This window comes from Peromyscus maniculatus, chromosome 1, assembly GCF_049852395.1.
Source record: "Peromyscus maniculatus bairdii isolate BWxNUB_F1_BW_parent chromosome 1, HU_Pman_BW_mat_3.1, whole genome shotgun sequence".
Taxonomy (NCBI): domain Eukaryota; kingdom Metazoa; phylum Chordata; class Mammalia; order Rodentia; family Cricetidae; genus Peromyscus; species Peromyscus maniculatus.
In genome coordinates, this window is record NC_134852.1 from 51,518,806 (window position 1) to 51,534,394 (window position 15,589).

The following is a 15,589-nucleotide window of genomic DNA, read 5'->3' on the forward strand; positions in this document are numbered from 1 at the left end:
CAGCAGGCATCAGAACAGGGGGAAGTGCGTAGGTCAAAGATTTTGGGTATTAGACAAGTGTCAGCCCCTTGTAAGTCCTCTAACATAGATTTGGGCTGTCCCCAGTCACAGAGAGTTTTGTCAGTCAATGGGCTGACAGTCTGGTTAGTTCCTATCCTATGTAGTACAGGGGCCAGGTGTCTAAGCATAACCATCAATCCTGACCAATTTCTGGCTGGGAATGATTAACTAAATGGTGGACTTTGTCAAGAAAAGTAAGGCAGGGGATTCCTCAGCTTCCTGGACAGGAGGCAAAATTCTGGCCCCAGGTATGGAAGGAAGAGTGGTTTGGGATTTGACATGGGTAGGCGATCTCTATAGGACCCAAAGTTTGGAGACCTAGAAGGGCAGGGTTTTGTTTTGTTTTTGTTTGTTTGTTTGTTTGTTTTTGTTTTTGTTTTTTTTTGGAAAGTAAGCCTTTCCCCAGGGTCCATTCCTATAGCATGGAGTCTAATTCCCTCCTTTTTCCTGTTTCCCAAAGGCCAGAATCTTCTTTCCAGACCTTTAATTTTACCCCCATTGGATTACATTTTTTTTACTGTGCATTTCTTGGGGGGGGGGCTCTCTTTCAACATATATGTATTCATCTGAGTGTTTCCAGGAAGCCTCTGTTTCACATCCCCAATTTTGCAATGGAAACTCTCTTGTTCCTGGCAACTAGAGACAGCTGCTGGGCATGCAGAGAATTGTAAACTCTGTATTCCTACCTCAGAAGATAAGCTCCCACATCTCTCCTTTCTCGAATACAACCAGACACTTAAAGTGGGTGCCAGTGAGCAAAGGTCAATATGGAATGTGGGTTGCTGGTCGGTAGTCACACTAGCTGATACCTTCCCTGTGTCTGTCTTCCTCAGTTTCCAGGCCAGGCCTGAGGGTGGTGGGGGTTGCACCATGATCCCATAGTCATACCAAACCTAAGACTCAGGACGAGGTAGAGGGGCAGGAAGTGTAGGGGCCAGCGTCTGATGAAACTTTAGTTTTTCCGTAGTCCAGAGACAGTCCATTTGGCAACAGTGTCTGTGGCTTCTGCTTTCTTGACCTGGGTGTGGTGGATCCATGGTGTGATGCCAGCTTCCTTCATAGCCATAGGAGTGGAGAGAATCACCTGTGGAGTCCTCTCCAGGTAGTTCCAGCATCCTTTGGCTACCTGCCTGACCCAGACAGTGTCCCTGGGCTCGAACAAGGGGAAACTGGTGGTGGACTCAGAGGTCGGTTGTCTCTCAGAGAGTTCAATAAGTAGCCTGGATGGAGGCCTGGAGGGCCTGTAGTGACTTGAGACAGGAGTGGTTAGAGCGTTCTGACAACTGCTGGTCTCTGAGCCTGGGCAGCAGTGGGGGGGTCTTCCAAACACAATCTCATAGAGGTTAAGCCCCTCCTGTGGTGGTTTGATTAGGTGTGATCCCCATAGACTCATGTGTTTGAATGCTTGGCCCGTAGGGAGTGGCACTGTTGGGAGGTGTGGCCTTGTTGGAGGAAGTGTCACTGTGGAGGCCGGCTTTGCAGTCCCATAGATACTCAAGCCACGACCCTGTTGCCTGCGGATCAAGATGTAGAACCCTCAGCTCTTCCTCCACCATGTCTCCCTGCACACTGCCATGTTCCACCATGATGATAATGGAATAAGCCTCAGAAACTGTAAGGCAGCCCAACTAAATGTTTTCCTTGTAAGAGTTGCCATGGTCATGGTGTCTCTTGACAGCGACAGAAACCGTAACTAAGACGCCTCCTCATATGGGGTGCAGCAGGTTAAAGCAAGGTGAAGGATGGAGGCCTACCCATCTTCAGTGGACTCTAATGAGAGTTTTGTTAGTTGTTTGTTTGGTTTGGTTTTTTGAGACAGGGCTTCTCTATGTAGCCCTAGCTATCCTGGAACTCATTTTGTGGACTAGGCTGGCCTCAAACTCACGCCTGCCTCTGCCTCCTGAGTGCTGGGATTAAAGGCGAGTGCCACCATGCCTGGCTCTAAAGTGTTTCCTCCCTCCCTTCCCCCCTCCCTCCCTCCCTCCCTCCCTCCCTCCCTCCCTCCCTCTCTCTCTCTCTCTGTCTCTCTCTCTCTCTCTTTCTTTCATTCCCTATTCATCTCCCACCCCCAGCCAGAACGCTGAGGTTTACTTGCACAATGGAGTTTTAAAGCCTTAGTTATTAACCGAGAGGTTTGGGCTATGAAAGCTGGGCCATCATTGGACCCCCTTGGCTAGGAGGAGGCCAAAGTTCATGGAGTAGCTCTTAAGCTGCTGTTTGAGCAGTTTTTGCCCAGGTGGAGAACACTTTTTCCCACCTGGAAAAGGTATCTATAAAAACTAGCAAGTACTTTTCTCCTTCCCCAGGAGTCTGGATCATGGTTGAAGTCACTTTTCCCAGAATTTGCTGGGGTGTTGGTCTCTCATTTGGACCCCTTCCTGGGTAAAAGGCTCTCTGTTTTGATTCATTTGAGCACAAACCTGGCATCTGGCTGAGACATCCTGTGCTAGGCTGTCGAGTCTAGGCATAATATACCTTGATCTGAGCGACTCAGAAAGTTTTGTGGACCCCAGATGAGTAGCCTGGTGAATGTTGGTTACAAAGTCTGGCCAGTTGTTTCTGGGAGAATGATCTTTTCCTCTGGTGTCCCCCATCAACCTGTGAGTTTTAGCTGTGCATTTCTTCTTTTCCATGGAGTCTCAGGCAGCACTGGGTCATGGTATGTCATCAGAACATCAATAGGCCCCACTGGCCTTATGGCTGTTTGTCGGGCAGCCAGGTCAGCAAGCCTAGCAAAGGAGGACAACAATTTGGAGGAGAAGCCAAATAGCCTCTAGGAAGGCCATAATTTTTGTATTGTCCCTTTTCCCAGTGGTGAGAAGCCCTCTTTCTCTATAGATCATACTGTGGACACATCTGGAAGTAAAATCATACCGACCGACGGTCTATGTAGATCTATAGTCGTGGACTTTCCTTTTCCCCATCTGAGAGCCTGGCTCAGATCAATTGGTTCTGCTCTCTGGGCTGAGGCACCTGGCTTGGCCCCAGATCATTTCGGTTAAAGTAACTCCTGTGGTTCTCATATGCCTGGTTTCATCTTTCATCTCATCCAGAGCACCTGTGGGTTGTCACCAGGAAGAAGGTGGCAGGATTGATGGTGGTGGCGTTCTCAAACTGGACTTGAGGGTGGCCAGGAGTAGGACATGAGCATTCTGGTGTTCCTTGGAGGAGGGTCTCACCCATGTTGGATGCAGTGAGTTATAAGATCCTGACCCAGAATTTCATTAGACTGGCAGTGGCCACCACAGCTCTCAGACAGGTGGACCATCTGTGGCTACAGGGTCCAGTCATTTGGACAGGTATGTCACAGGGCATTGCCATGGCCCCCAAACTGAGGTTAAAACCCATTTTGTAATGTCTTTTGTTTAGTCTCAGTCCAGATAGGGGCTCAGTGGCCCCCTTTGTGCTGGTGTATAGAGGCCTTGCTATTTCCCCAATCTCTGCTATCCAGAGGCAGCAATATCTACCTGCACCTAGTGAAAAAAAGTTCAAGTCTCTTGGTCAGTGTTGGACAGAAGGGAAAATCTGTTCTGTCCAGGCTGTGTTGTCTGGCATCAGTCCTGGTTTTTCTACCTTTTTTTCAGAGAATAGTGGGTTTTGAGTTTTTCAATTGTATGGATCATTGATTAATAAGAAGACATAAATCATGAATAAGAAAGGACTGGAACTTTCTCTTTTCCTTAGGGCTCAGCCCAGAGGAACTTTTCTCCTTCCCTGGGGCTGCTTAAAGCCGGCACAGAGTGGAGAGAATGCTCACCTGGAGGACTGTTTCCCCCTCCCTGTGTGGGCTCAGCTTAGGTGGGAGGTGGCCCTGGATGAGAGGCCCGGCCCCTCCCGCCTCCTCACAGGGACCAACCCTGACCCTGAGCAGGAGTCAAGCTACTAAAAAGCAAAACAAGCAAGCGCTCCTGCTCCCAGAGAGGGGCGGGTGGAGGTGTTTGTTTTTCCCCTTTGGGCAGCCTGGTGGAGCCAAAAGGATTTGGGTCCCCAACTGGAGGGGGCACAGGTCTTATGCAGGGTTGGAGGAGGGTCTCACACCAGAGAATCCACTGTCAGTACAGGGAAACACATAGAAAGACACAGAGAGACACAGTACAGACAACCAGGGGTGGCCACCACACGTCATACACCTGAACAGACAGAGGGATCCAGTGACACCTCACATGGAGCCCAGACACTGGATCAGGTGCCGTGTCTGACCTCTCCTAAGGGCTCCAACACAAGGCGCCTTAACGAGATTTACCTCAGAGGTGACAGACAGGTGACTTTCTAATTTGTTTCGTTTTGAGGTGGAGATGTCAGATGCCTTCAACACACCAGGCATCATCTGATTAAAGGGAGGCCTGGGAACCCGGACCTCAGCTTGTGTCCTGACCACTTCACTCTTCCTTGCCCCAAGGGACTCCGGAAACCCCCATGTCTTGAGGTCTTGTTCTGGGATTTTAGTGGGACCTCCAGACGCGCTGTGGGGGTATTCACCAGAGAAGAATGCTTGGACATGGGTTTAAGTCAATAGATGTTCAGGATCCCAGTGGAGTCCTGATCCTTTCCCAGGGAGCTTTTAAGCACAAAACCATGTTCTGGCTTGACATACTTCCACTAACAAGCAAAGTTAGCCTGAAGCAGAAGCCAAAAAACAAGTTACTTTCCCGGAACTATGGGTTTTGATGGATTAGACCTTTGTTTTAGTTTTGACAGGTGGTGCTGTCTATGTGCTGATTTTTACAGCCTAAATGGTACTTCCATCATGGAGTCAGCTGTGGTAAGGTCTGGGGCCTTTCCATTCTCCAGCACAGCACTCTTAACCACTGAGCCATCTCTCTGGCCCCACAACTTATTTTAATTAATTAGCTTTTAGATAAGGCCTCTCACTGAACCTGGAATTCATCAAAGCTGATACAGCTTTACTGAGTGGGAAATGAATGAATGAATGAATGAATGAATGAATGAATGAATGAATGAATGAAATTGATTCCTCACAGTGGAGGCTCCTCTTCCCATGTGTATTCACAGATCCCTCTCATCTGTCTGAAACTATTTGTTTATTTACTTATTTATTTATTTATTTGGTTTGGCTTTATTTTTTTTTTTTTTGAGAGTGTTTCTCTATGTATCCCTAGCTGTCCTGAAACTTTCTCTGTAGACCAGCCTAGTCTTGAACTCAGAGATCTACCAGTCTTTGCCTTCCAAGTGCTGGGATTAAAGTTATGAGCCACCATGCCTAGATGAAAATGGATTTTCAAAGGCAAAGATACAGCATTTTCATCAAGTAATATATATTTACCATGAAGTAGATGCTGTGGCTTCAATGACCTCAGAACATGGTGAATTTTAGTCCCTGCTCTAAGCAGTAAGAAGCAGGAACAGAGGAGGCTGGTGGGAGATAACGGCGTAAAGAAGCAGACAGATCCACTCAGGGGTTAATAAAGTCATGGGCTGCTGGGAATCAGCACGTGGGAGACTGAGATGCCCCAGCTGGTAAAGATGGTTGCTGCCAAGCCTGATGACTTGAGTTCAATCCCCAGGGCCCACGTGGTGGAAGCAAAGAACCAGAAAACCTACTCCTGAGCGTGGTCCTCTGACCTCGCTGTGTACACTGTGGCATGGATGGGCTCATCTGGAATCCCAGCACCTGGAAGGCAGAGGCAGGAAAAACACAAGTTTAAGGATAGCCAGGGCTACATCTCGAGATCCTCTGAAGGGGAAAAAACCCAACACGTTTGGGAGTCCGTTGGGTAAGACCATGTCTCTCGTCCTCCAGGAGGAAGGCCTCTGAGAGTCCAAGTTTTGGGAAGGAAGGTTTCCAGAGAGGCTGGTGAGGAGGCCGGGGGACTCCCCCATGCCACTGCAGGCCAGACCCCCCTCCTAACTCCCTGAGCTGGGTGTTCAGCCTAGAGCACTGGGATCAGCTTCCATTCAGATGTCCTCACTGAGGACATCATGGTGGGCTGGGAGCAGGCAGGGGACAGCCTGCAGGTGACCCTGGAGCACAGAGATTGGGCTTGGCTGGAAGTGAAGGCAGTCTCAGGCTGAGAGCGAAGTCACGTGGACTGCCGGGAACTCTCTCTAGATTGTATTTAGCTAATTACATCATAAATCGTTTTTATATTCCACCCAGAATCTTGCAGCAGACTAGTGTCTGCATGAGGTCATTAAGCCTGTACCACAGCCTGAGTAAAAGAAAGAGACAGAGACAGACAGAGACTGGGTCACAGGAGAGTGTGACGGTGCTGACCCCGCTTTACTTCAGTGGCCTTGTGGATCTAATGCTTCCCATTTAAAAAAACAAAAACAAAACAAAAATCTTCTAAATGTCAGTTACAGAGAGCAGGAGGGCTGGCAAGATGGCTCAGTGGGGAAAGGTGCTTGCTAAACCTGATGACCTGAGTTCAATTCCCGGATTCCATAAAAGCTGCATGGGAGGGGAGACCCAACTCCTGCAGGTCGTCCTTAACCCACATGAGCGCGGTGGCACATGTGTGCGTGCACACAGAGTAAGTGTAACTAAAAATAATAAAGACGTTTAGAGAGGAGGAAACAGGCACAAAGGGCGCGTAGTCACTGGGGTTAGGAGTCTGCCACCGAGGAGCTCTGGGCTGCTGCATTCTCTGCCCCAGGGTTCTGCCAGACCCTGGGGTGACAGCCCTGACAACCCCCCCACTCCCCCACCCCACCCCCACCCCCGCACAACGACTTCCAAGAGAGGAAGTGGAGCTGGGTGTTGTGACCTACAAAGGAAGAGCTGGGTGTTGTGACCTACAAAGGAAGAGCCGCAGGGGCAAGGGTGTGGCTCTGAGGAGGGATGGGGGGGGCAGGACGGAGTCGGACTAATACATTTGGAGGGAATGGGGGGGGCAGACAGAGTCGGACTCTGAGGAGGGGATGGGGCGCAGGACAGAGTCGGACTGATACATTTGGAGGGGAGTGTTCCAGGTAGAGGAACCAGCAACCAGTAACCAGAGAAGTGCAGAAGCCCCGGGTGAGAAGGAGCTTGGTGAGTTAGAACAACAGAAAAAGGAAGAATGAGGTGGGCAGGGAGGGGACGAGAGGGGAGGGGGAGGGGAAGGTAAGGGAGGGGAAAGGAGGGGAGAATTTACAGAGGATGTTCTCCAGGTAGCTCAGCGGCCTCTAGGTGTGATGCACACTGATTCTAGCACATAAGATGCCAAGACGGGGAGTGTGAGTCTGATCCCAGCCTGGGCTGCATGGTGAGACCCTGTCTCAGAAAAGGAAAGGGGAAGAGAAAGGGAAGGAAGAGGGAGAGAGGGGGGCAGGGAATGAAGAACACCCCATCTCCTCCTTCCTGTCCTTGCAGACAAGTTTGTCTGCTCTACCACTGCCCCTTTAGCTTCTCTTTGCATTCAGCTCACAAGCTGCTTCAGAGCAGTCAAGGATCTTTGCACAGTCCCAGCCCGTGGCATTCATCCATCCATCTGTCTGTCACCATCCATCATCCATCCATCTGTTATCCATTCATCCATCCATCCATCCCATCTATCATCCATCCTTCTGTATCCATCCATTAATCATCCATCCATCATTCATCCATCCATCATTTATCCATCCATCCATCATCCACCCATCCATTAATCATCCATCCATCATCCATCTATCCATCCATCCATCATCCATCCTTCTGTATCCATCCATCCACCCATCAATTAATCATCCATCCATCATTCATCCATCCATCCATCATCCATCCATCCACCATTATCCATCCATCCATTCATTATCCATCCATCTATCCATTATCCATCCATCTATCCATTATCCATCCATCCATCCATCCATCCATCCATCCATCCATCTATCCATATGTACCACCCACCATGTTTTCCCATGGATTACTCCCTACTGATTTTCCACAGGTAGTTTGCCCCTGAGGTGCCTGTCAGAAACAGTCTTCATTCTACTTCCTGTGATGCCTCCTCTGAGAAGCCTTCCCTGACCACTGCAACTACCTTAGTCCCAGTTCGTTGTGCTCAAACAGGACATGACCTGTGCTGTCTCTGTGAGAAATCTGCCCACCTCATACATTTACTTCTCCCAGCCTTCCCTCCCCTGTGTAGCTTGGACAGGACCAACCCGCTCCCTAGATCTCAAAATGAGCACATTGTTCAAGTTATGCCAGTGGGAGAGATAACTGCAGGAAAGGTCTGGAAAGTGGAGTTTTCCTTTTTGCTGCTAAAGTAAGGCTGGGTTGCTGGAGGCCATGTTTGCCCCTAGAAGGAGAGAATATGCAAGCAGAGGAAATCAATATTAACGTAGGGAAGAAGGGCTGAGGAGGAAAGAGGGGAGGGGAGGAAGGGCTCGGTGAATTGCTTAAGCACTTGGATTCAGCCATTCCTGAGACCCATGCTCTCCTGAGTTTTTCATAAAAACCAATAAATTGCCTTTTGCACTGGGTTTCCATCACTCCTGATAGAAAGCCTGATACAATCTCAGAGGCCTGCAGATGTAGCTGAGGTACTCTACCCTGGAGAGATGCGGGCAGAGGCTTCCTTCTCTCGGAAACCACTCCTGCTACAGGGACTACAGTTCTCTGAGACCTTAGCCTGGGGCTGCAAGGCAGAATCGAAGTGCAAGGTCAGAGGGCAAAAGCCTGCAGAAACAACGGGGGAAGGGGGCAGGGTTTGTATTTTTAATGAGCACATCCCTTTTCCTTGATTCTTTTTTGCGGAGACAGCCCTAACTTTATTAGCCTGCTTATTAATTCTGGCCACTATTCAGGAAAGGTACCTCCCGTCACTGTGTGGTCCAGGATCACCATCCCCACACCCCTGTCTCCTTGGTGGGGATTGGTTCTGGGAAAAGTTGTCAAGAAGATGGGAGGGGGATTCTACTGGGGGCTGGTAGGCAGGGGCTTTAGGGGTGAAATGTTTTTGTTTGTAAAAAGTAATGGGGGGAGGCCTGGAGAGATGGCTTAGGAGCCTAAGGTTAAGCCTTTAAGAGCACTGGCTGCTCTTCCAGAGGACCAAATTTGGTTTCCAGAACCCATGTGGTGGCTCATAACCATGTTTAACTCCGGCTCCAGGGGTATGATACCTTCTTCTGGCCTCTGCAGGCACCAGACATGCATGTGGTGCACAGAGCACAGACATACCTATAGGCAAAATATTCATACACATGAAATATAAACAAATAAATAAATCTCCGTTTGTGAAAAGTAATACAAGCAGCTGGAGAGATGGCTCTGCAGTTAAGAGTGCAAAGTGCTCTGGCAGAGCTCAGTTCCCATCAGTGCCCAGCACCCACACTGTGGGGCTCACAACCAACCACCTGTGACCTTATTTAGCTCCAGGAGATTCCATCTTCCAAACTCTGCAGGTACCTGTACACACACACACACACACACACACACACACACACACACACACACACTAAAAGATATCTTTTTTTAAAAAGTAACATAAGAGATCTAGGTGTAATGATATGTGGCTGTGATCCCAGCAATTTCAAGTCCAAGATAAGTTCAGGACCAACCTGGGCAACTCAGTGATACTATTTCTCAAAAGAAAAAGTAATAACAGGGCTGAAAGCATGACTCCATGGTAGAGCCCCTGCCTAGAATCCCCCAGTGAGGGGCTGGGTGTGGCTCAGTGGTAGAGCTCCTGCCTAGAATCCCCCAGTGAGGGGCTGGGGGTGTGGCTCAGTGGTAGATCTCCTGCCTAGAATCCCCCAGTGAGGGACTGGGGTGTGGCTCAGTGGTAGAGCCCCTGCCTAGAATCCCCCAGTGAGAGGCTGGGGTGTGGTTCAGTGGTAGAGGCCCTGCCTAGCACCAATCAGGACCAGGGTTCAATCTGCAGTACTATAAAGAAAGAAATTCCCCTCCATCCGTCCCTCCCTCCCTCCCTCCCTTCCCTTCCTCCATGTAGCCCTGTGTGAATCAATAGCTGCTGTGGAGCTCTCTGCAGACTTCTCTACCCAAGACTGACATCTTTGCTTTTCTCCCATCTGTGTGGGAATTGAGGGAATGGTAATAACATAGTTCTGATTTAGCAAAGAAAAACCCACTAATATTTACCCCTCTGAGTCTATGCGCCAACTTCAGTGTTATTCTCAGGGCAATAGATTATAAAGACATTTATTCCCAATTACAGCTTTGGGAAGGTGTGAGTTTCCCTTCACAAGCCACACTGAGCCCTCTGAAGCTTCCTTGGCACATAAAGAAAATGGTTGTGTGTGATGTGGGCAAGTATGTGTGCAGAGGCCAAAGGAGGATGCTAAGTATTCTTTATCAAACTCCACCTTATTCCCTTGAGACAGGGTCTCACTGAACTGGGAGTGATGGTGGAGGTCTGCAAGCTTCAGCTATCCTCCTGTCTCTGCCCCATCACGCTGTGTAGTCATTTCTTCTCAGTCAAAACATTTCATGCCGGAAGGAAACTTCTTAAGACTCAGGAAGGAAACAACTCAAAAGTCTTAGGAAGTTCCTGAATGTGACCAAATTCAAAAGTCTTCCCTCCTGCCCTCCAGATCATAAGCAGTAAGAATATTGGAGAGAGGAGAGAGACTCTCTGACCTGTTGAGTTCTCTGACTTTCAGTGAGGCAGCTGCCTCTGAGTCATCCACGCTCCTGTACGTGACACCAGCCACCTCACTGCCTCCTCAAGCTGGACTTTGGTGTGACAGCTACTTTGGTCTGTGCTGGGTTCCTTTTCTGGGCTGAGTAGATGTTTATTTATTAATTACCTACCATAAAGAACAAGATCCAAGAAGCTAAGCTCATTGAAGAAGGAGGGGAAATGGACAGAGTAGAATTTGAGCAAAACAAATTTATGGTTGTAGTGCTTTGCATCTATACGAAATGAATACTTGGAACTATGGCAGATATTTTGCTACCCCAAGCAATGACAAGCCAACATGCCAAAGAGACTGAGTCCCTGAAGATGTCACGCAATTGGTGCATTCACCACCGGGACGGGGAGGGGACTTTCTTCCTTCTGTATTATAAAAAACTCCTTAGTTCTTAGAGATGGTTGAAATTTGTTCCTCCTCACGTGCAGACAAGAGTTTCTCACATGGTTTGGGCAGGTGGGTGATGCCTATAACATGTGGATAAAGTGGTACTGTGGAGGCAATTAGACATGTGGCCCAGATCAGTGGCCTCTCTGAGCATTCTGCTAGCTGTCCACATTGAGACTCCTTGTTGTCCTCTAAGCCCAAACACAGTTATGGGTGACAAAGGGGACCCCATACAGAAGGGAACTGTGAATGTTGTTTTCCTATTTTTAGTCACAGTTTGCTTCCTATTGTTGTGGTAAACACCACAACCAAAGCAACTCAGAAAGGGGGTAAATTTCACCTCATAGATTACAGTCCATCATTGAGAGAAATCAGGGCAGGAACTCAAGGCAGGAGCTGATGCAGAGGCCATGGAGGGGCGCTGCTTACTGGCTTGCTCCTCATGGCTTGCTCAACCTTTCTTATTGAACCCAGGACCACCACCAGGTTGGAACCCAGGGATGGCACCACTCACAGTGGGCTGGGCCCTCCTACTTCAACCATTAACCAAAAACATGCCCACAGGATTGTGTACAGGTCAATCTGATGAGTGCATTTTCTCAAGTGCAGTTCTTATAACTTATGTCAAGTTGACTGAAAAAAACAACTAGATAAAGCACCAACCACAAAGTCTAATTATGATTATTCCTAGAACAGCTTATTGTCAACCCTGATAACAGTAGAACCATGCAGAGCCTTTGGGGTGCCCTAGGGTTGGGGATTGTCTTGGATAAAATCAGACAGCTTTATTGCTGGTAGAAATGTTATCATAACAGGGTTTAGATTATGTAAATGGTTGCTAGGACAGAACTAAGCCAGTGTCTGCTTTTTTTGTTATTGTTTGTTTTATTTTTGGGGTGCTAGGGATTAAACACAGGGCTTTGCGCATATTAGGCAAGGACTCAATCACTGAGCCACACCCCAGCCCCTCACTGGGGATTCTAGGCAGATGCTCTACCACTGAGTCACACCCCAGCCCCTCACTGGGGGATTCTAGGCAGGTGCTCCACCCCTGAGCCACACCCTAGCCCCTCACTGAGGGATTCTAGGCAGGGGCTCTACCACTGAGTCACACCCCAGCCTCTCACTGGGGGATTCTAGGCAGGGGCTCTACCACTGAGCCACACCCCCAGCTCCTCACTGGGGGATTCTAGGCAGGGGCTCTACCACTGAGCCACACTCCAGCCCCTCACTGGGGGATTCTAGGCAGGGGCTCTACCACTGAGCCACACCCCCAGCTCCTCACTGGGGGATTCTAGGCAGGGGCTCTACCACTGAGCCACACTCCAGCCCCTCACTGGGGGATTCTAGGCAGGGGCTCTACCACTGAGCCACACCCCCAGCTCCTCACTGGGGGATTCTAGGCAGGGGCTCTACCACTGAGCCACACTCCAGCCCCTCACTGGGGGATTCTAGGCAGGTGCTCTACCACTGAGTCACACCCCAGCCCCTCACTGGGGGATTCTAGGCAGGGGCTCTACCACTGAGCCACACCCCAGCCCCTCACTGGGGGATTCTAGGCAGGTGCTCTACCACTGGGTCACACCCCAGCCCCTCACTGGGGTATTGTAGGCAGGGTTTCTACCACTGAGCCATGCCCCACTGAGCCCCAGTCCAATTTCATTCTTGAAAATTACAAGGATAACTAACAGGGAAACACAAGTATGATCATCTTTGAAGAGTCAGAGCCAACTCACTAGCCAGATGGAGCACAGCTGTGGGCAAGATGGTTCATGTGAACCAACTCATTTCTCCTCACGTCTAACCTAGGAGGTGAGTGTGGGTCTTCCACAGATGTAGAAACTGTGCCCCAGCAGGGTACATGGGAAGGGCTGGGCAGTGAATGGAAACCTTCCTTTGGAAACAGGAAGTCAACAAAGAAAGGCTTTGTGGGTAACAGATGAATCACACACCAATGGTATAAACATCTTGCTACAAAAATCTCTCACCGCAGAAGCTGGGCCTGTTGTTGGCCTGGGAGGAAGGAAGGGGTGGTTAGGGAAGAGATGGGGTGGCATGCCCTGTGATAAGGACAGGAGACCGAGGTCATGAGGCCTGGAACCTGCAGGGTCCCCTTGTTCAGCCTTGGCCTCACTCCTTCAGCATCCACATCCTCCTGATGATGGCTGAAGCCAGGGACATTAAAATCAGAAGTGAGGATTGAGGCTTGGGGACCAGTCTGGAAGCTCAGACACACAGCTTCATAAAACCTGGAATATTCCGAGCGTATCCAGCCAGGCAGAGCCTTCCCAAGTGTGCTGGCAGCTCTCCAGAGCCAGGCTGATGCTCACAGCTACAGGGACTGTCTATGAAGCCCGTGACTGGCATCAGAGGTGTCTTCACTTAACGCACATGTTCCTCCTCCCCTCCTCCCACACGAGAGAGTGAAGCACGTACAGGCACCAACTTTTCTTCACACCTCCAGACACAACGGAAGGAGACACTACAGAAACCATTGTACCAGGGACCCCTCCCTCCGTGAATCCTGCCGCCGAGGGTCGCCCAGCATCAGACCTTCCATGGCGGGGCTGCTGACTCATTTCTCATGCTCTCTCTTGACCTTTAGCCACACAGAACCTGGCACGGGTAAAAGCAATGACTGTCCAATCTTGAGGGCACCAGGGACAGCAGGGATGGACCACACAGTCGCCATGTGTGCCTGACCTTCATTTGTAAAGTGGGGCTACAGTGCTGTTCACTACAGAGGGCACCGAAGCCAGGTGAACTGCCTCATGGGGAGGAGCTGAGACCCATGAGCCCCTTCAGTACCAGATGTGTGACAAACAACGTTGGCCTCAATAAAATGAGTAAGCAGAGCAGAGCAATCCACACCTAGAGTTATAGCTGCTACTCTGGAGGTTGAGGCAGGGGGATCACTTGAGCCAGGAGTTGGGTGACCACCCTGAGCAACATAATTAAACTTTATTTAAACAACCAAGGAACAAGGAACAATCTAGTCATGGTAAAACGTACCTGTAATTTCAACATTCCAGAGGCTGAGGCAGGAGCATTCTGAGGCCAAGGCTAGCTTGGGCTACGTAGTGGGACCTTGGCTCAACTATGTATGATTAAATATATATATTATACACACGGGGGGGGGGGCGGAGAATATGAAGAAACATAAGGACAACATTTTTTTTTTTTGGCTTTTTCGAGACAGGGTTTCTCTTGTGTAGCTTTGCGCCTTTCCTGGAGCTCACTTGGTAGCCCAGGCTGGCCTCGAACTCACAGAGATCCGCATGCCTCTGCCTCCCAAGTGCTGGGATTAAAGGCGTGCACCACCACGCCCGGCTAAGGACAACATTTTTACCAACAAAGAGAAGGAGGAAGATGAGATGGGAGAGAGGCTGAAGAAAAACAGGAAAGCCTGGCATGGGTAGAATGTTCCAGAGTATTCCGGGAGAAAGACTCCAGTTCCCCACGGAGCTGACGGCTGTTTGGTGATCGGAGGCCATTTGCTGGCTATGGGTCTATATGTTTGTTTCACCAACCTGTTGCCATGTGGCTATGAGCAAGCAACCGTGCCTCTGAAACTCAGTTTCCCCACTGGAGACCACAACCTCCACATCTGCAGGGTGGCTGGAGAATTTGAGTCCGTGCAGCCAAACATGTTCTTGCCTCTGTGGAGCAGCAGGCGGCTTCCCACACGGAGATGCCACTGCGTCCACCCAGCTCGCGCTTGGCAGACAAATCAAAAGACTATAAATAGACATGTCTCAGTTCTCATAAACGGGTTAAATATGCCTTGGCGTCCTGCCCAGGCTTCCTGTTAGGGCAGTGGGTGAGGACTGTTCTCTGCAGGGGTCTGCTGGGTGTCAAGGTCACCAGCAGTGAAGAGGGCGGGGACTGGAGCTAAGTGCAGGTGAAGTCCCTCCTAGACACGGGCTGCTACCAGCACTCTGAGCCCTGGCAAGAGCCCTGCCCAGTGACTCAGGCTGGGCCACTGGCCCGGTTGCCTGGACTCACCCCTCTGGCCCAGCCTGCATTAGGTCAGCCTGTCTGCAAATGAGTCCCGAGACTCTCGGCAAGCACTGGGGGGGAGAGGGGAGAGGAACAGGAGGCAGCACCCTGCTCTAGGAGAGCCTGGGTTGTCGTGGGGTCCCCTCCCATCGGACTCCAGAAAGAGCTCAGAAGTGGACCTCACCCTGGCACCCTAATACTCAGAAGTACTTTCTGGAGATAGCACTGACGGGTCCCCAGTGCCTGGGTTCAAGTCCTAGCTGCCTCAGTTTCCCCATCTGTGGAAGGCAGAAAATAACAGTACCTCCCATGCAGGGTGAGGGGATTTTCTGACTTTCAGCAGAGAGTTGGGCAGAGGATCTGCTCTGGATGAGAGAAGGGTGTGCCACTATCATTTGTTATGTTTTAATTTTGAGATAGCATCTTAAAATGTAGCCCCTTGCTGGCCTGGAATTCACTATGTAGATCAGGCTGATCTCAGACTCATGAGATCCACTTGAGTGTTGAGATTTAAGGCATGCACCACCATGTTCTACGTTGTTATTATTATTCATTTGTTTTT

The 15,589-nt window shown here is 49.9% G+C and overlaps 1 long non-coding RNA gene across 1 annotated transcript; it reads right to left on the reverse strand.

Moving 5' to 3' along the window:
- Nucleotides 1-431: 431 nt before the first annotated feature.
- Nucleotides 432-15,080, reverse strand: LOC143269169 (uncharacterized). Its single transcript, XR_013045573.1, has 3 exons — nt 14,559-15,080; nt 2,536-2,789; nt 432-1,574 (listed from the first exon to the last, which is right to left on the reverse strand). It is a non-coding gene; the product is annotated as an uncharacterized LOC143269169 (long non-coding RNA).
- Nucleotides 15,081-15,589: the final 509 nt, after the last annotated feature.